Here is a 21,001-nt window from a genome sequence, read left to right on the forward strand (position 1 = left end):
GACCCTTGGTCTGTCCCAGCATGGCGATGCTTATGTACTTACTAGCCGTTGAGCCCGTTAAAACAGGCTGGTATTGGGGTTTTCGAAGGTCGACGCTGGCTCCCCCCCGTGAGGTCGCCGCTACTGTTCCCCCCCCACCCACCCATGGAGTCGCCGCCGCCAGCCCTCCACCCAGCCCAGGCCCTCTCTCCGCTACTGAACTTACATCCATTCGCCGGAACACAGCAGGGCAGATCAGCTGAGCTGCCATCGACCTTCCTTCTCTGCCTGTGTCTCGCCCTCGTGTGACGTAACGTCAGTGAGGGCGGGGCACAGGCAGGGAAGGAAGGCAGACGGCAGCTCAGCTGATGTGCGTGCTGCGTTCCAGCGAATGGATGTAAGTTCAGTAGCGGAGAGAGGGCCTGGGCCGGGTGGAGGGCTGGCGGTGGCGACACCGGGTGGGGGGAGTGGTAGCGGTGACCTCTGGTGGGGGGGAGCGGTAGCGACCTCGGCGGCTTTGCGCAGTTTCCCTCTCTGTCCCGCCTCCATCATCACTATTGACGCGGGGGCGGGACAGAGAGGGAAGTCTCTACTGCGCATTTGCGAGTGAGTCGGTCACTCGCCGTTTATATGTTTTATGTACTTATTCAGCCTGGAGTGGGCAGCAATTTCTATGGAGTCTAACTCTGCTTGAAGACAGGGTTGTTACAATAACTCCAAAGTAGGGCTGTTACAATAGCTCCAGACTTGGACCTTCTTACCTAGGCCACTTCCTGTAAAATTGCCTTGCATTCATATTTACCCCAGTGAATATCATCCTCTGTAGTTACTAGCATTTAGAATAAGAGAGCCAAACAAGATACATTTGTGCAGAAAATATCACTGAACAAAAGGACAAAAACTAAGGAAATATGATTCAAACTAGAATTATAACATCCATCCATCTAATGACCTACCACAGAGCTTGACAAAGCCCAGGCACCAGGTTGCTATGGCAGCCAAAAAATTTCATTATGGCAGGTCCTTTGTGATGGAATGCCTAGGAGTGACATTCTGGCACCTTTATTAAGTCTATCAGAGATGTCCGCAGTTAACTATTTCTTAAGAACTGATTAATAGAAGGAAACCAGGGCACTGGCCCACATAGCTGAAAAAAAAAATCACAGTAATGGCTGCATGGCTGAAAGAAGGAAAAGCTATTGTTTCATATGGCTGAATGGAGGAAGTGGTGGCAGCCTGACTGTGCCATTGGAAGGGTAAACAATGACAGAATCATAATGGACTTGGGTTGAAATCTCAAAAGTGGGGCGGGGGGGTGGAGAAGAGTGCTAGGATTGTTTCTTAGGGGTTGGAAAGATAGAGTCTGTACATGTATGTGTGGTAGAGTCAGGCTTCCAAAAGGCATAGTTTTACAGGAGAGTGGAAAGTGCTAGACTCAGACTGGGGAAAAGGGAGAGTACTGGAATCATCCTTTTGAGAGTGTGTGTGAGTGCTGGATTTGGGATGAGGCAGAGAAATGTACTTTTGGCTTACTCTTCCCTTTTGGCTTTTGCAGTTACAGAAGAGCAGTATGCTACACCCCATGTGACGGTGCCCTGCTTGTCCATCTCATCAGATGGACCTGGGGGAGTGTACTGGGATAGGGTGGGGGGAGGGAGGACAACAATGCTGGTGTCCCATGGGGAAAGCTATGGTGACAGAGTGCATGTATCTGTAAGTATGTGGGAATGCTGAGGTCAAGCTGGGGAGGGGGAAGGATGTTGGAGTTTGGCTGGGGAGAAGAAAGAAAGGGCTAGAATCATTTTGAGGAGTGGGCGAGAAAGTGAGCAAGTAACATAGTAAATAGATGGCCCATCCAGCCTGCCCAGCAGCAATTTGTCTATTATGGGTAGATGTGCATATAAATTCCCTTGTGTCTCTCAGCTAACCTGTTAAGTTAGTGCCACGGCCTTTGAGGGTTACGACTGTCACTCTTTGCAGGTTACCTTCAATGTTTTCTCATGGATCCAACATTTTTGGGATTGCAACTGCCATTCCATGCAGGTCATCCTCAATACCTTCTCAAAGCTGTTAATGTTTCACAGCATTAATAAAAATTATGAGAGTAGAGGATAGATTTGCAGTACAGAATGGTTAGAATGCTTCAGGGACAGATTTAGGAACCAATGATGTAGGTCATTGAAAAACATCAGACATCTGTGAGAAAAAGGAAGCCATTGTAGGGGAAACTCCATGCAACACAAAGTTATTTTCCTATTAATTCTCTCAGATTTGTGCACAAATCTGCAACTTTCGGCAGACTGTAATCAATGTTCCTTCTAAGTTGTGCGAGAGCCTTTCACCTACATTGCTAACAGTAGGGGGTGCTGTTTTAGTACACATTTTCAATAACAAGGGACTGCAGAACTCTAGGGAACCTACATGTCCCTAGCAATTGAAAACATTATATTGAAGCACCTCCCCTCCCCAACACACTGGCAGGAATGTGGTTGGAGCACTCCCCCACAACTTAGAGGGAACATTGACTATAATTTGCTTGGACAGTACAATAATAACGGCCATAGCCAAGTAAAGCACCCAAATCATGTCAATAATCAGTTAGCTCAATTTACAGTGTAGCCAATCAGTATTCCTGCCACTCTATATAGCAGTTGGGAAAATGCTCGTTACTTTTAACATTACTTTTTTTCCTTCGTTACAGCACATGGCAATTGTTTTTACAGGATCAAGTCAGTTTTCTTACGCTATCATTAAAAGAAATGACATACAAAAAACAAGTTGGAGGTGAAACTGTATTATTGAATTGAATTAATTCATTTGGGACAAGTTTTCAAGAAATATGGTTCTGTTAGGCCAGTGCACTAAAAAAAAGTGAGTAGAACTCTTTAAAGCTAGACAACCCCCTCCTACCTCCATATTCAAACAACACGGTCAACACCAAAATCAAACACCAACTGTGCCATTTAAATCTACACCCAGCTGATATCTGGATATCAATGAACATCCAAGTATAGAAGTGTCTGCCAAGCTTTACCTGGGTACTGCCAATATTCTGCTATTTTGCTCTCCTAACTTACCTGGACAGTTAACTGGGTACCAGTGCTGAATATCGCCGGTACTTGGATAACTACCAGCTCCACCTTGTCTCCATCCCTGGCACTATCCGGACAGTGTTGAGGTGGTTGGAGATTATTTTCAGCAGCATTATATAGGTAATATCACTGAAAACTGGGTATTGCCCTACAAATGTCAAGTTTATTTAACATTTGATATAATAGGAGTCATGGTGGCCATTTTGGAAGCACTTATTTTGGCTATGAATTTATTGGATCCTGTCTTGAAGATTCTTGCTGGATAATAGATTTGCTTTTGCACATATCATATGTTCAAGCTCATTAGAACTTTTATCCCTGATGCAGGCAGCCACTGAATGTGACCGTGTTGGGCCTTGTCTTATTAATAAAATTCTTCCACCATAAGCACATAAGCACTGCCATATTGGGAAAAGACCAAGGGTTCATCAAGCCCAGGATCCTGTCTCTGACAGCGGCCAATCCAGGCTTCAAGAACCTGGCAACCCCCCCCCCCCCCCCCAAAAAAAAAAATGTAATAATGTTCAATGGACTTTTCCTTCAGGAATATGTCCAAACCCCCCTTAAACTCTGTAAGGCCAGCTGCTGTCACTACATTCTCCTGCAACGAGTTCCAGAGTCCAACTACATGCTGAGTAAAGAAAAACTTTCTCCTATTTGTTTTAAATCTACCATATTCTAGCTTCATCTTGTGTCCCCTGGTTCTATTATTGTTTGAAAGTGTAAACAAACGCTTCACATCTGTCCGCTCTACTCCACTCATTATCTTGTAGACTTCTATCATATCACCCCTCAGCCGCCTTTTCTCCAAGCTGAAGAGTCCTAACCGTCTTAGCCGTTCCTCATAGGGAAGTCGTTCCATCCCTTTTATCATACTAGTGTCTCCAGTTCTTTCTTTGGCCTAACTGGTGTCTCCAGACTAGGTTGTCTAGTCTTATATCTCAAGGCCTGGGCAGGACTAGAGTGGGACCACTTCTACCCAGGACCACTGACTTACCACTGAAGACCCTTTGGTAGGTCCTGAAAGAGTGTTATGGGGAATCACGAAAGGATTCAACTGGGGAGATGTGGACTGGACCTTTGAGGGAGGGTTTGTACCTTTGATTTGTGAGACTGGACCCTTGGGGGCTGGGGGATTGAGCCAGATAGATTGGAGATATAGGATTAGACTGGAGAGATCAGAGATGAGGATGTAAACTGGGAGTGAGGCTGGGGGATCAGAGATCAGGGGTGTTGGGAGGGGAGATCAGAGATTGAGGGAATCAGATGTGGAGGGGGAGGAGGAAATTGTGGGGGATTGTGTTTGTTAGCTTATTTATCTATGGTTGGACCCACACCTCATTACATTTAGTAGATGGCACAATTGCTTCTGTGCTACCGGTACTACACGCAACATGGTGCCACGTAATATGTGTCTGTCCTATGTGTTAAATGCAAGGCAGATGCTGGACATACCCCCTGCAATTCCTGCACAGGCCTTGCACTTACTCTGCATTAGTTTGTTCAAGTAATGCAAAGTAAGAGAGGTGGTAGTAAAAGGTTCCCCCTCCCATTTTGCTTTCATGAAAGGCAAGTCTAAGAGAAGAAAAACCAAGCGGTCCCACCAGTACAAAGAAATATGAGAATACTTTTCTCACACCATCTAAAAAAATCTCACTCTGTGGGATGGTCCTCCCTTGGTATCTCTGCCTGCATATTTCATAAAATATAAGCACACATTTCAGCTCTTCCCTTGCTCCATCCAAGCTATACCCCTGGAAACACCTGTTCTCAGTTCATGTAAAAGAAGCCACATTTTACAATGCACCGACAGCCACACAATTTTATAACTATTTTGCCATGTGGAAAATGCTACTATTACTACTACTATTTAGCATTTCTATAGTGCTACAAGGCATACGTAGCGCTGCACAAACATAGAAGAAAGACAGTCCCTGCTTATAAATTACCTCTCTGATGCATAAAAAAGGGAAATTGGTCCTTCCCAAAATATATACACACACAGAAGTCTACTGCTGTGCTAACAGACTGGTAAAAACATTGTATAACTAATATGGAAACCTCCATTATGAGGATAATAATTACATACATACATTGTCTGTCTGTCTGTCTATCTATCTATCTATCTATCTATCTATACATACTGGTCCTTTGAGTAGATTAGTATTTGTCTTCTTTTGGTTTCAGCAGTAAATGCAATTACTCAGCCTCAGCAAAACTGTAAGCTGGCAAAATTTAGCAAAACTATTTTTGTGCTTCTGGAAAACTGCTACAAAATGAAATACGACAGCTTTACAAGGCACCTCTTCATGAATCCAAGAAAGTGGGGAAGGTATGCCGTTGCCAGTATAGCTATAATAATCTGAACAAATACACTGTTTAAAATTGCTTTTGATCTTTACCTTCTCTCTGTCTGTCCGTCTCTCTGTCTTTCCCTCTCACTCTTTCTGTTTCTGTCTCTCTCTCTCATGAAAAGCTACTGGCCTTGGGCTTTGAAATACTTTAATCTGACTATAATTAACCACTTTCCCAAATTGCCTCTTAAACTCTCAGAGTATGTGCATTTGGCATTCCAGTGATGATGGAGTACACAATGAAATATGTAATGTTACAGAATAGCAGTCCTGGTGGATTTCTGGGTTTTTGAGGAGGTGTCTACTTTTTAAAATACACCTTTATATTTGCCCATTGCCTCTGGATGATTTGTTACCTGAAGAAAAGGAGAATGCTGAATCTTGTCACTTAAAGCCAAAATGCATTACAGTTTCAGTAGGTTAGACAAATGATGAATTGTTTTTTACATAAAGGAAAAGAAAATTAAGTGAAACCCCTTTGGGTTCATCCCTTAATGGGAATGTATATGAAAGCATGTTTTTGCATCATTTTTTACACCGTAAATATAACCTGAAGTGTATTTCCTATTGTCTTGTGAATGGTCATTATGAATGAACACGTTTTGGACAAGAATTTAACTTTAAAATTAACAGCTGAAACACTTGCCTGCTTATAATCGAACGAGAAAAACGCCCAAGTTCCGACCTAAATCGGGAGATGGACGTTTATCTCACAAAAACGAATAACGCGGTATAATCGAAAGCCGAACTTGGACGTTTTCAACTGCACTCCATCGCGGAAGCGTACAAAGTTGACAGGGGCATGTCGGAGGCGTGGTGAAGGCGGGACTGGGGCATGGTTATCACCGAACAGAGATGGGCGCCTTTCGCCGATAATGGAAAAAAAGTATGCGTTTGTAGCTAGAATTTAGGGCACTTTCCTGGAACCTGTTTTTTCACGAATAAGGCCCCAAAAAGTGCCCTAAATGACCAGATTACCCCCAGAGGGAATCGGCGATGACCTCTCCTGACTCCCCCAGTGGTCACTAACCCCCTCCCACCACAAAAAAAATGATGTTTCACAACTTTTTATTTTCACCCTCAAATGTCATACCCACCTCCCTGGCAGCAGTATGCAGGTCCCTGGAGCAGTTGTTAGGGGGTGCAGTGGACTTCAGGCAGGTGGACCCAGGCCCATCCCCCCCACCTGTTACAATTGTGCTGCTTAATGCTTAGTCGTCCAACCCCCCCAAACCCACTGTACCCACATGTAGGTGCCCCCCTTCACCCCTTAGGGCTATAGTAATGGTGTAGACTTGTGGGCAGTGGGTTTTGAGGGGGATTTGGGGGGCTCAACACACAAGGGAAGGGTGCTATGCACCTGGGAGCTCTTTTACCTTTTTTTTTGTTTTTGTAAAAGTGCCCCCTAGGGTGCCCGGTTGGTGTCCTGGCATGTGAGGGGGACCAGTGCACTACGAATCCTGGCCCCTCCCACGAACAAATGCCTTGGATTTATTCGTTTTTGAGCTGGGCGCTTTCATTTTCCATTATCGCTGAAAAGCAAAAACGCCCAGCTCACAAATTGTCGAATAAAACATGGACGTCTATTTTTTCCCAAAATACGGTTCAGTCCGCCTCTTCACGGACCCATTCTCGGAGATAAACGCCCATGGAGATAGACGTTTTCGTTCGATTATGCCCCTCCACGGGGCCCTCTTGCCAACCGGCAGTAGAGCTACTGCAGGGTAGCACGTGGTGAATCGGCCTGGTTCCGGTTCCACTGCGAGACATTTATAGCACTAGAAAATACTTTTTATTTTCTAGTGCCAGTGGGTGGGCAGTAGGCGTGCTCGGTGGTAATTGGGCAGTGCTGTCCGATTACCACCAGGTTACCACCGGAGCCCTCACTGCCTCCTAAATAAGAGGTGGTAACGGGTCTGTCAGTAAACAGCCGCACGCCAGATTTATAAGCGCACAGTCATTTACTGTATCTATTGGAAAAATGTCTTTTTACCCGCTGTGGTAAAAGATGATCTCGGCATATGGCAATCCCACACGCTGATGCCACTGCAGGCCACCTTTTATCAGGTGGCCTGATTTCTTTTGAATAATATTGAAAACAGAATTTTGATTTTAAGCAAGATCTGTCTACTGATTACACATAACCCCTCCCCCCACCAATGTGCTCTCCGGTCCTCCCAGTGGAGTCTTCTGGTAGTTCCTTCTCACAAAGCATTTGGGGCATCTTTTACTAAGGAGCGCTCACATTTTTAGCGTGCGCTAAAATTGTGGGCGTGCTAAATGGTAGAGATGCCCATAGGAATGCATTGGCGTCTCTAATGTTTAGCGTGCCCACAATGTTAGCGTGCGCTAAAAACGTGAGTGCGCCTTAGTAAAAGACGCTCTTGGTTAGAATTGTGGCATTAGCTACCCCTCAGTCTAAGGGGTCCTTTTACTCAGCTGCTGTAAGCACTAATGATTGCTTATAGCAGCTTAAAAGTCATACTCAGACCCCCTGGGCACACGAGGACACCTATAGAAATAGAAAATCCTATCACTCCATGAACATACAGGTGGTATACGATGCCCAGGGGGAGGGTTTCCGGGGTCCTTCCATGATGTATATATACTACAACACTCAGAAATCTACCGGAGGTTTTACCAAGGGGAGATCATTGGCAGCTGTCTCCTAGGCAAGCAGGGTTCAAGAAAGCAAAAGGGCAGACGATCTGCAAACTCCAAGACGGAAAATAGCAGATCGTTATGAGAAAAAATAATTTATTAATGAAATACTAAAAATGTATATACAAATCAGCCCGACACAGGCCGTGTTTCGCCCAGCAGGGCTACTTTAGGGGCTACAAAACAAATAAAATCACGTTTAAAATCATAATGCAGAAATAACAAAAAATGTTGATTTAGAAAAATTATTATATACATGCTACATATATATGTGTTTGCATATTGTATATTAAATACATAAAGTAAATATAACATAAAATAAATATAACACAATATCCCACACATATAGTAAATAACTAAAAAATATAAATAATATATATTTGCATATTTCATATTAAATACATAAAATAAATATAACACAAATATATCCCACACATATAATAAATAGCTAAAAAGGCATACATGACTGCTGTTTGTATCAACTTTTAAAATAAAATAAGCAATGTTATTAATTTATCATAAATAAGAAACCACACATATAATAAATGACTAAAAGGGTAATAAAGAGCAATCAAAATATATACATATATATATAACTGCTGTTCGCATCAACTGTAAATGAAGTAAGCAATATTGGTAATTTATCATAAATAAAAAAAACATATTTACTTAATCAAACATAATTATAATAATATGTCCAAATTGAGGGCAAAATTCAAAGCAAAATAAGACACCCACCTACACAATGATCCTTTACTGTAAAAATATGGTAGATTTGATGAAACCAACTAGAAAATATCAAAAAATAAAATGAATCAAAAACTTGATTAAATAATAAAAATAAAAAATAGAAAATGAATAATAAAAAATAAAAATAGACTCATATGTACAGAAGACCGCGATCGTAAATCTTCTAGTATATATGTTGAAAAAAACAGCTCAATCGGATAAACCAGAAAAAAGTGCTGAGTTAAACATGAACATATTACTTTAGAGACATATAATATCTCCGTGTTTAAATGTACTGTTATACACTGATCCAATTTGTGTATGTGATAATTTTTCAGCAATGCTGATTTGAAAAAACTATCAGTGAAACCGTTATGTGTCAATCAAGTGCTCTGTAATGATGTTGGTAACTAGAATACTATGGTGTTACATAGTAGCTTATTTGACAAAAACGTTATAATATACTGTTACTATAATATAGTCTTTAGATTTGAAACCCGACTTTCAGATGAAACATAAGTCTGAGTGGTTATAAAGTATCAAAACTTACATCAAATACGTCGGATGCTCTCTTGATCAACATCATTACAGAGCACTTGATTGACACATAACGGTTTCACTGATAGTTTTTTCAAATCAGCATTGCTGAAAATTTTTTGGGACATTTACCAGATAGCTCTCGGAAATTGTCTTCTTAGTGTTGAAAATTAGAACTAAGTGCCTTTCCCCCCAGCGGTCAGCCATGTCTGGGCACTGGCACTGAATATCGGGGGTCAATTAAGGGTGGGCAGGCTGTTGCAACTTATGAGGGCCCGGCCGATATTCAGCTGAGCCCGAATAAGAGTTATGTGGCCCTGGCTGAATATTGGGCCGAGACTGCATAAGTTGTCTAAAAAAATTTTTTCAAATTGAAGTCCCCCCGAGCACCTGATGCATTGCATCCTCTCCCTCTCCCCCTCCCAAGCTGCGGCCAGAAGCCACCCTACAAATGCCACCTTTCCCCCCCCCCCCCCACCCAGAGTTCATACAGGCCCCCCGGGTCTACCTTAATTCCTGGTGGTCTAGTGGTGGTCACTGGGGGCAGGAGCAGAGTCCCCTCACTCCTGTCCTTTGAGGCACCTTTGCAAAATGGCTGCTGCAAATTCTCACGGCAGCTTACATTACTTCATGTAGTACCACAAGCTGCCCTTTTATCAAGCTGCTGGCTATTAAGTGTCCAGAGATTCTTGGTCCAGTCTTCACTTTAGAGTCCTCCTTGACCTGGGTTGGGTATCCTGTTTACTCTTGCTGGCCAGTTGCTGTGAGGGAGTTCTTTCTTCCAGTTCCTTCTTTCTCCCCATGTTCTCCTTCATCTGCCCCTTTAGCTCCCTCCTTTCTATTGCAGGAGATCTCAAACCCCCTTTTGGGGCTCCGCCTTCCCTTAATTGATAGGAGTTTAGGGAACCCAGAAGCTTTTCCATCTAGGTGGTTTCCCTGTTTCCTGGGGAACTCTGAAACCCCTGTTAATCCTTTGGATTCTGCTCCAGGTTTTCTTTCCTTCCTGAGCTATAAATCCTTCCTAAATCTCCTTTATATAACCCAAGTGGGAGAAGTCCCAGGTAGCCATAGCAAGCTTGCACAGGGTGTCACTTCACCCTGCCACCTCCAAAGCCGTCCAAGCCAGGGTGGCTATAGGTCTTGCCTGGGTTGACGTTTCCAATTGTGCAAGCCCCCTCCATGCAAGTGGAGAGGGGTTACTACCAATTCAACCCCTTAGCAGAAGTCCCCTCTCTAGAGGGCACCTTTTCCTTAATATCACCTTACATGGCCCCCCCATTCCCTTGTGGTCTTTTGGGGTTATCACATCTGTGTGCCGCAACATGAGGAACCGCTACACTCAGCCCTAGTCATTTATACACTCAGCCCTAGTCAGCTTTCAAAGGGGCCAATTTAAGAGCCTTTCTCTAAGAGGCTCACATTTACACCTGCCATAGAGCAGGCCTAAGTGACATGGCCTAAATTTGGGTGCCTAATTGCTGACATTTGCTAGTATTCTGTAACACATTAGGCACACAAATTTGCTGATATGGAATACTAGCTTAGTGCCTAGATTTTGAGCATCTAACTTTCAGCACACGTTATAGAATTGCCCCCAAATGCTTAAGACGAATTAAAGTACACATTAGACATCTATTGCAGCTTAGTAAATAGGCCTCTAAGTTAGACATCAAGCTCCTTTGAAAATGGACCCCTTAGATTTTATTTTCATTATTCACATTGGAAGATGAGACGCTTCAGAAATGTTTGGACTCGATATTCAAACAAATTTAAATGGCTAGTGAAAAGCATTTTGTAGGATAGAGTGGGTCTGCTGTCTGTAAAATACACGTATACTACCCCTGCCTCCTTGAAGTCAATGTTGCAAATTTGGACCTTCTATGGTATTGTCAGGGAAAGTTGCATGTGCTGTATGGAAATGTCTGACAATCTTGTAAAAGACTGGACAACTGCCATGGCAATAGCTCAACTACAGGGCCGCCGAGAGACTGGGCCGGGCCCGGGGCCCGGGGCCCTGCCCACGCCACCCTCCCACGCCACCCGCCCAAGCCCCCCCCCCCCCCCCGAGGTGATCGTCACCACTGACATCCCCCGAAGGTCATCAACGCCCCCCCCAAGGCTGCTGCACCGCAGCCCCCAGTTTCCACCCACCCACCCTCAGCCCTGTCGACAGCTCCCCTCCATCCACCACCGGGCCTGGCCCCTGCATTCAAATTACAGTGCCTCACCTCCCTGTGAAAGTGCAATAGCGGCAGATCGCTTCACTTTGGGCCTTCCCTCCCTGTGTCCCAACCTCATCAAGGGAGGGAAGGCCAAAAGGGAGGCAATCTGCCGCTGCTGCGCTTTCACACGGAGGTGAGTTGCTGTGATTTGAATGTAAGGGGCCCGGCCCAGTGGTGGACGGTTGACGGAGCCGAGGGCGGGCGGGTGAGACCGGGGACTGTGGCACCAGGCCCCCCTTAGAGGCCCGGGCCTGGGGAATTGTGTCCCCCCTGCCCCCCCCTCGATGGCCCTGCTCAACTAGAGCTGAGTTGTACAGTTCTAATGCTGCAGTGTTTCAATCAGAGGTGGACTGATTATTCGGGCAACCGGGCAGTGCCCAAAGGCCCAGAGGCTCTGCCCAGATGCCCACCATCACTGCAGCCTCTACACACTATAGCCCTCCCCAGCGGTTCTACCTTAAAAGGCCCTGGTGGTCTAGTGGCCACTGCGGGGGCAATATAGAATCCCAGTCTTTCCTTCCCGCTGCCACTACTCTGCCTGTGCCTGACGCTGCTGTGTTTTAGAAATGGCTGCCGAGACTGCCAAGACCCACGAGACTACCGCAAAGTCTCAGCAGCCTTTTTGAAAACACGGCTGCGCTGGACCCGGGCACAGTAGCGACAGCGGGCAGGAAAGAGTGGGATTCTTTCCTGCCCCCAAAGAAGCCACTAGCCACCATGGTCCTTCAAGGTAGGACCCACTTTCAGGGGTCTGTAGTATGTGGGAAGGGGTTGGCAACTGCGGAGGTGGGGAGGGAGGGTGTGATGTGCAGAGGGGGTGGCGGTGCAGCAGTAGGGTGGGGGATAGTGGCCGGAGAACTAGAGGGCACGATACGAGATTGAAGGGGGGCAGACTCAAGAAAAATGTCAGGAAGTATTTTTTCACGGAGATAGTGGTGGATGCTTGGAATGCTCTCCCACGGGAGGTGGTGGAGAGGAAAATGGTAACGGAATTCAAACATGCGTGGGATAAACATAAAGGAATCCTGTTCTGAGGGAATGGATCCTCAGAAGCTTAGCTGAGATTAGGTGGCAGAGACGGTGGTGGGAGGCGGGGCTGGTGGTTGGGAGGCGAGGATATTGCTGGGCAGACTTATACGGTCTGTCCCAGAGCCGGTGGTTGGGAGGCAGGGATAGTGCTGGGCAGACTTATACGGTCTGTGCCCTGAAAATTACAGATACAAATCAAGGTAAGGTATACACAAAAAGTAGCACATATGAGTTTATCTTGTTGGGCAGACTGGATGGACCATGCAGGTCTTTTTCTGCCGTCATCTACTATGTTACTATGAGTGCCCAATGACCTCTGCCCGAGGGCCCTGACCACTGTCAGTCCGCCCCTGGTTTCAGTGCAGCTACCAGGCATATATCAACATAGTAACAATAAAAAAAAAGGTCAATGAAACTACTACAAGACAAACAAGAGCCCCATCTGTTTATGTAGTTCTCTCGTTGATTTGCATGTTGTTTTAACCAGAATATCAACAAAAGATATCCTTGCAAGTCTTTAAAAGAAGCTAGCCTGCCTTTCTGAGAACTGAGAGCAGGCTGTCCAACTGTATATTTCTTTGGCTGGCAAAATGGAAAAATGCCTACAGCCAAAGAATTAAAATACTGTCATATGCAAAATTTTCTCTGGGTTTTGAAATTCATTAATAATGCTTCATCTTTGTACCTCGCATTTGTACTGTCTGCAATTAAAGAATGACTTCGTAGAGGCCGGCCAACAGTCAATGATAAGCATCAAAATAAATATTTTTATTAAAGAATCAGTTGCTTGACATGCATATCAAAGCAAACACTTGGGTATTTTTAAGCTGAAATGGAACTTCTTAAACTCACCTTGCCATAAATACGCTGGGAGTCAGTTTCCAGGGAAGAAACAGTGATGTGGTGTTCAGAGCAGCAGACTAAGAACTAGGGAAGCCAGGGGTCAAAGTGTTCAGAGCAGCAGACTAAGTACCTTGGGAAAGCCACTTAACTGGCCCTTCCCTCTGGTACTTTGGGGCCCTTTAACTAAAAAGCGGTAAAATTAGCAGTTACTGTAGTTTAACATGGGATTTTACCATGGTACCTGCAAATTTAATGCAGCACATTCTGGGGCATTGCCACAAGTTTTTATTACAGGTTTTGTGTTAATATTCTAATTAATGTGCTGTACCTACTCTTGGTTACCATGGAAGCACTCGACACCTCCTATTTAGGAGGCAGTAGGTATAGTCCCACATTCATTCTCCATTAGGCAGTTAGCACACAGTAAGTGCAGCATGTTAACTGTCAAATGTTTGCCATACTAGAAATAAGCAATTAGGAATATGTTAGCTTAATATCCCTGGAAAACTTATGGAATCAAATCAATACAGCCAGGGGTAAATATCAAATCCCCTTTGAATTCTTACTTTAAAAAGATAAGTGAATTTATATCCTTACAATTTTTTAAAAAATTGAATATTATATAGTGATGAAGATTTTTTCAAATAAAAAATTGGACCGATGAAAATCTTGATGCATGTTGACTCCTTTAAGTATATATGGAATACGCATCACAACACTGATGGTCCATATCTTATGATTGTATTTAATTGTGCTCTATATTGTCAGTTGATGGGATTCTTGTTTAGTATTTCTTGGGGTCAACAGAAATGCCATACTGACTTCCTGTGGAAGAAATATTGACAATGACGTCATGAGAATAACTATTCAGCTTATTTTTGAAGGAGAAGGGCACCCATCTTCCGACACAAATCGGGAGATGGGCACCCTACTTTTAAGGGCGGCCAAATCGGTATAATTGAAAGCCGATTTTGGCCATCCTCAACTGCTATCCGTCGCAGGGATGGCCAAAGTTCAAGGGGGCGTGTTGGCAGTGTACCGAAGGCGGGACGGGGCGTGGTTAATAGATGGCCGTTCTTGGCCAATAATGGAAAAAAAGAAGGGCGGCCCTGATGAGCATTTGGCCAACTTTACTTGGCCCCTTTTTCTTCACGACCAAGCCTTGAAAAGGTGCCCGAACTGACCAGATGACCACCGGAGGGAATCGGGGATCACCTCCCCTTACTCCCCCAGTGGTAACCAACCCCTTCCCGCTCAAAAAAAAAATTTAAAAACATTTTTTGCCAGCCTCTATGCCAGCCTCAAATGTCATACCCAGCTCCATCACGGCACTATGCAGGTCCCTGGAGCAGTTTTTAGTGGGTACTGCAGTGCACTTCAGGCAGGTGGACCCAGGCCCATCCCCCCTACCTGTTACACTTGTGCTGGTAAATGGGAGCCCTCCAAAACCCACCAGAAACCCACTGTACCCACATGTAGGTGCCCCCCTTTACCCTTTAAGGGCTATGGTACTGTTGTACAGTTGTGGGTAGTGGGGTTTGGGGGGCCCAGCACCCAAGGTAAGGGAGCTATGCACCTGGGAGCAATTTCTGAAGTCCACTGCAGTGCCCCCTAGGGTGCCCAGTTGGTGTCCTGGCATGTGAGGGGGGATCAGTGCACTAGGAATGCTGGCTCCTCCCATGACCAAATGGCTTGGATTTGGTTGTTTTTGAGATGGCCCGCCTCGGTTTTCATTATCGGTGAAAAGCGAGGTTGGCCATCTCTAAATCCGGCGATCTCAGCATTTAGGTCGACCATCTCTAAGGTTGACCTAAATGTTGAGATTTGTCCGGCCCCGACCGTATTATCAAAATGAAAGATGGACGCCCATCTTGTTCGATAATATGGTTGGCTCCGCCCCTTCCCCGGGCCGTCCCCGGAGATGGGCGTCCTTAGAGATGGGCGCCCCCATTCGATTAAGCCCCTCTTTATCAACACAAGCTGAATAAATAGTTCTGAGTGATTCACCAAATAGTGTTCCATTCAACAGCATCATTGAGACCCATACTAATTGGTGGCACTGCTTTGTAAAAGGAGTCCAAAGTTAGAACAGCAAAACAGCTTTCTTAACTTTGAGGCCCTTTAACAAAGCCACAGACGGCACTACCATGTGATAAAAAGCACTGCCACAGGACGCGCTGAGAAGTTCCGCTGTAGTGTGCCCATTAGTACTCACTAATCCTATGCTAAAAAATAATTTTTTATTTTTTGGCATGGGAGGCGTGTCTATGGGCGGTTACATTACTGCGCACTGCCTGATTAGCGTGGGGTTAGTGCAGGAGCCCTTAGCGCCTACTAAATAGGTGGCGGTAAGGGCTCCCCCAGTAATGGCCAAGCTCTAATTGGGAAATTAGCACATGGCCTTTAATGGACCACATTGAAAAGCATCCATTTTTACCACCACACTAAAAGTGGCCTCAACTTAAAATTTGCACTCTGGTTCATAAAATTCTCTATGGTGAAGCCCCTGCGTATATGGCCACCCTTGTCAGCTTACCACCTCGAAACTCTCACAGAACAGCTCGCTTGTACTTTCATCTGCATTACCCAATCTACAGAGGCCTCAAGTATAAAACCACCTACGCCTCCATCGTTTCCTATATTAGTGCACAACTGTGGAATGGTCTACCTAAATTTGTGAAAATTACCCCTGATCATCCGACCTTCAAAAAATACCTTAAGACCTTCTTATTCGGAAAAGCTTACGCTCCTGACCCGCCCCGCACCGCTGTCTATTGAATTCAATTTCTCTTTCCACATTTCCCCACCTCTGCTATTACTTACTAGCCTCTTTCACTACAATGCCGTTGACTGTTTGTTGTAGACTTGATGTATGATTTTTGTAAATTTCTGTAAGCCACATTGGGCCTGTCCTTGGGTGGGAAAATGTGGGATATAAATGCTATAAATAAATAAATAAAACTTGCAGGAGACCCACATGCTAAAGGTAGCGCGGGCCACTTTTTAGCGTGGCTTAGTAAAAGGACCTCTTTATGCGACAAATTAACTGGGCAGCAGTTTGAATATAGGCTGGTGCCTGGTTAACTTCTGGGTCGGTGGACATACTCAGATATTCAATGCTGAAAGCAACACATGCCCCAGTCCTGAGGGCCTCTTTTACAAAGCCACGCTACTGATTCTTGGTGCAGCAAATGAGAGGAAGTCCATTCAATCCCTGTGGGTTTCCTCTCATTTGCCATGTGGGAATCGCTAGTGCGGCTTTGTAAAAGAAGCCCTAAATATCCAAGATGAGATCAGCCTGCAGCTGAAAGTGGCTTATGAGGTGCTCAATTTCGTGGGCTGAATATTACTTCCATAGATGCTTCTGACATAATGCAGAGGCTTTACAGTTACCATGTGGTAATTTTGTAGCTATTACCATGTGGCAGTAACTGTAAAACTTTACCACTGGACATAAGAAGCCACGTCAGAATGTCAAGCTATCAATGCCTGCCTTTCAAAATTATCAAAAAGGGAAAGAGACAACTCCAGGCATTAAAATTCAGACAAAACCCTGACAGAATTGAAAAAAAAAGAGAAGAATTTGAACATAAATCTCAGAATATTTCCTTAGGGGAATAGTTTAGTTTATCCTACTGTATTGTGGTTCTTTTTGCATATGTTGAATTACTACAACAAAATAAGATTGAGGTAATAAATGCCTCAGAAATAATGTGGTAATGATAAATAACTTTCTAATCCCTTACCACTCAGTAATGCATTTTCTTTCTTTAAGCAAAAGCTTACAAGACAAATACAGCAAGCTGCACCGCAAGATCAATTACAAAGTAACACCCATAATAAATACACTATATTAATGAGCTTACCATACATAGCATTCTAATATTTTAGTCCGCATGATTAAAACAAATTAAAACACCATGAAATGTTTCCTTTAAGCCTAGGATTACTTGACTGGCTTTTAGCCACCTTTCTGCCGCTTTTCCTTAACAAAAGACAGTAGGAAATTATTGCAGTACATGGGAGGAATTTGAGGCTTCTCTGGTGAGCTGGTACATGCTTTTTTTTCCTGAAAAGACTTATTAAGCATGGACACATTCTTCAGAAATGTGACTGCAACAGTTCAGCAGATGGTAGATTTTCAAGACTGACCCTACACAGATCTGTATTTATATTAATAATGGTTTATATGTTCTCATAAATAGATGTTGATTAATTTCAAATCCATTTGCAGAAATCGACCCCGCTGCATATTTCGCGAAACCTCAATGCAAAGTATGATAAACACATCAGCTCCTCCAGCCTAATGCACTCTACACATCTGAAACTATTTTTTTCTGTAATATTTTCAGCATGAAAAACAGATCGTCTATGTCCTCTGTACATACTTGTTTGATTTGTTCACATGGTATGTATGTTTTTCTTTATTTATGTGGGTCTCTGTGCAGGATCTCACATTTTCAGCACAAAGGTATTCAGTTTTAGGATTAATTTTGAATTTCATTAATGTTGTCATTTCATACCACAAAAACAAAAGAGGTTCACAATTTCCACAAAAAATAGAGCACAGCAAAAACAGAGTGGAAAAGAACCAAGTCCAAGAGATCAGTCCAAACACCAGGATAAGATGCTCCAAATACAACTTTATTAGGACCCTACACGGTCCGTGTTTCGGCTACAGAAGCCTTCATCAGGGGTCAATCGATGAGTGCTCAGCTTTATATCGACTGATGATGGAGCGCCTGAATGTATATCTCTGAGGTTACCCACCAAAACCCCGCAGGTCCCATGTGAAGCAAGGTTGCGGGGTTTTGGTGGGTAACCTCAGAGATATACATTCAGGCGCGCCATCATCAGTCGATATAAAGCTGAGCACTCATCGATTGACCCCTGATGAAGGCTTCTGTAGCCGAAACACGGACTGTGTAGGGTCCTAATAAAGTTGTGTTTGGTGCATCTTATCCTGTCATTTCATACCAGACAGCCATATATTTATTCAGGGGCCCTTTTACTAAGTTGTGTTAGGCACTAACACACACCTAGGAGTTCTTTTACCAAGCTGCGGTAAAAAGGGCCCTGTTGTAGCAGCAGTGGCCATTTTTGCCACGTGCTGGGGACATTTTTACCACAGCAGGTAAAAAAGGTCGAATATCAACATAAACATGGCCATGTGGGGAGGGTGAGCACTTACCGCCACCCATTGAGGTGGCGGTAAGGGCTTCCACAGTAACCCGACGGCAACCAGGCAGTGCTCGTCACTGCTCGATTACCACCAGGTTAGTGAACCTAAGAACATAAGAGTAGCCATACTGGATCAGACCAATGGTCCATCTAGCCCAGTATCCCATTTCCAAACAGGGGCCAAGCCAGGTCACAAGTACCTGGCGGAAACCCAATTATTAGCAACATTCCATGCTACCAATCCTGGGGCAAGCAGTTGCCTCCCCCTGTATGTCTCAATAGCAAACTATAGATTTTTCCTCTAGGAACTTGTCCAAACTTAAGCCACTAATAATTATGGAAAATATTTCCGTAATGCCAGAAATGGCATATCTTGAGATGGAACTACTGCTGGCAGATGTGTTGGGCTGGCGATAGTTCCAGGTTGTCGAGCAGCAAGCCCTTTGCAAGGGCCCCCTAGTGCAGCAAAAATGGCCTAACACAAGATGCACTAAGGTATTCCATGTTACTTTTGCCTTCTGTGCATGCTAACTGCATAGTAATTATTTTATTTTTGGGGTTGTAGTGTATTGGGATGGAGAACTGGTGTGGATGGACTAATGAGATAGCTAATGCACATTACCACTGCGCTAATTAGTTAGTGTATTCATAACACAGCAGCCATTATTGCTACATGAATAGGAGGTGGTAAGTGCTCCTGTGGTAATTTTTTAAAAATGGCTGCATGCTAATGCTAACATTTGAATTTGGAATATAGAAAAATTGATTCCAAACTGTAAATCAAAGAAACCAAAGACAAAATAAAAATAAAGATGAGATTAAAAATCAAAATAAGAATGAATGAAAAATAATAAATAAAGTAAATTTATTATTTTTCATTCATTCTTATTGATTGTTACTTATCTTTTTATTTATTGTGAATGTTTTTAATTAATTTTCTATATATATCTTTTTTAATTTTAATTCTTGTGAATGTTTTATCAACCCACATTCTATTTATTTGTATTTTTAAAGATACGTGTGCGCTGGATTTTTCTATATCATTTTTTATTTGATTTTTTTTATTTGATTTTTTATCTCATATTTATTTTTTTCAGTTTATATGTCGATTATTAAGAACATGGTTTACATTTCAAATTTAAATTATATATATTTTTTGAACATTGTTATATATGTTTGTATTCTTTTTATTTATTATTATTTTATCATTATTTTTACTTATAGAGTTTACTATTTGACCCCTGATGTAGGCGATTGTATGCGTCGAAACACGGCCTGCGTCGGGTCCTCTCTTTATACATATCAATAAAGACTGTTGGATTCATATCTCCAGTGGTGATTGGTCTTTGGTCAGCCTCTACTTTTGCCTGTTGTGATTCGTCATCGTAGAGGATTTCCCTGTTTTGTACTTTGAAATGTACTGCACCCACTAAAACTGCTCCAAGGACCTGCATACTGCTGTGATGGACCTGAGTATGACATTTGAGGCTGGCACAAAATATTTTTAAAGAATTTTTTTGAGGGTGGGAGGGGGTTAGGGACCACTGGGGGAGTAAGGGGAGGTCATCCCTGATTCCTTTCGGTGGTCATCTGGTCAGTTCGGGCACCTTTTCGTGGCTTGGTCGTAGCAAAAAAAGGACCAAGTAAAGTTGTCCAAGTGCTCGTCAGAGACGCCCTTTTTTTTCGATTATGGGTCGAGGACGCCCATGTGTTAGGCATGCCCAAGTACCACCTTCGCTATGCCTCTGACACGCCCCCGGGGACTTTGGTTGTCCCCGCGACAGAAAGCAGTTGAGAATTCCCAAAATCGGCTTTCGATTATGGCAATTTGGGTGACCCTGCTAGAAGGACGCCCATCTTCCGATTTGTGTCGAAAGATGGGCGTCCTTCTCTTTCAAACATAAACCTGCTAGTATCTAATATCATAAAAATTAAGTGCTCATATAACACAAAATCAGTAACTCACCTAAAAGTCTCTCTAGAGTGTCCCAATGAAAACAAATATTCTGGCACACCCTATACTAATCTAAACATTACAAATCACTCAACTATCATAAAGGCTACTTATCTTTTTTTGTCCAAAGGTGCACAGTCACAACTTTTCAAAGGCACTCCAAGTTCTTTTAGAGCAAATCAAATAGTATCCTGAAATGGATGGTGCTCGTCCCAATTAACAGCTTTCAACTTAAACAGACATGGAATTATATCAACAACTCTTAATAAGAGTTCCACAGCACTTCACTTCATCATATCCATACCAATAATTTCTTCCAAAACACTGGTTACCGAGAAGAGAAAGGGGCCCTGGAGAAGAAGGAAGGATACAGAGCACCCTGTAATTGGAGAGATGGGCCAGACCCCAAAGGACACTACA

Source organism: Microcaecilia unicolor, chromosome 6 (genome assembly GCF_901765095.1).
Source record: "Microcaecilia unicolor chromosome 6, aMicUni1.1, whole genome shotgun sequence".
NCBI classification, from domain to species: domain Eukaryota; kingdom Metazoa; phylum Chordata; class Amphibia; order Gymnophiona; family Siphonopidae; genus Microcaecilia; species Microcaecilia unicolor.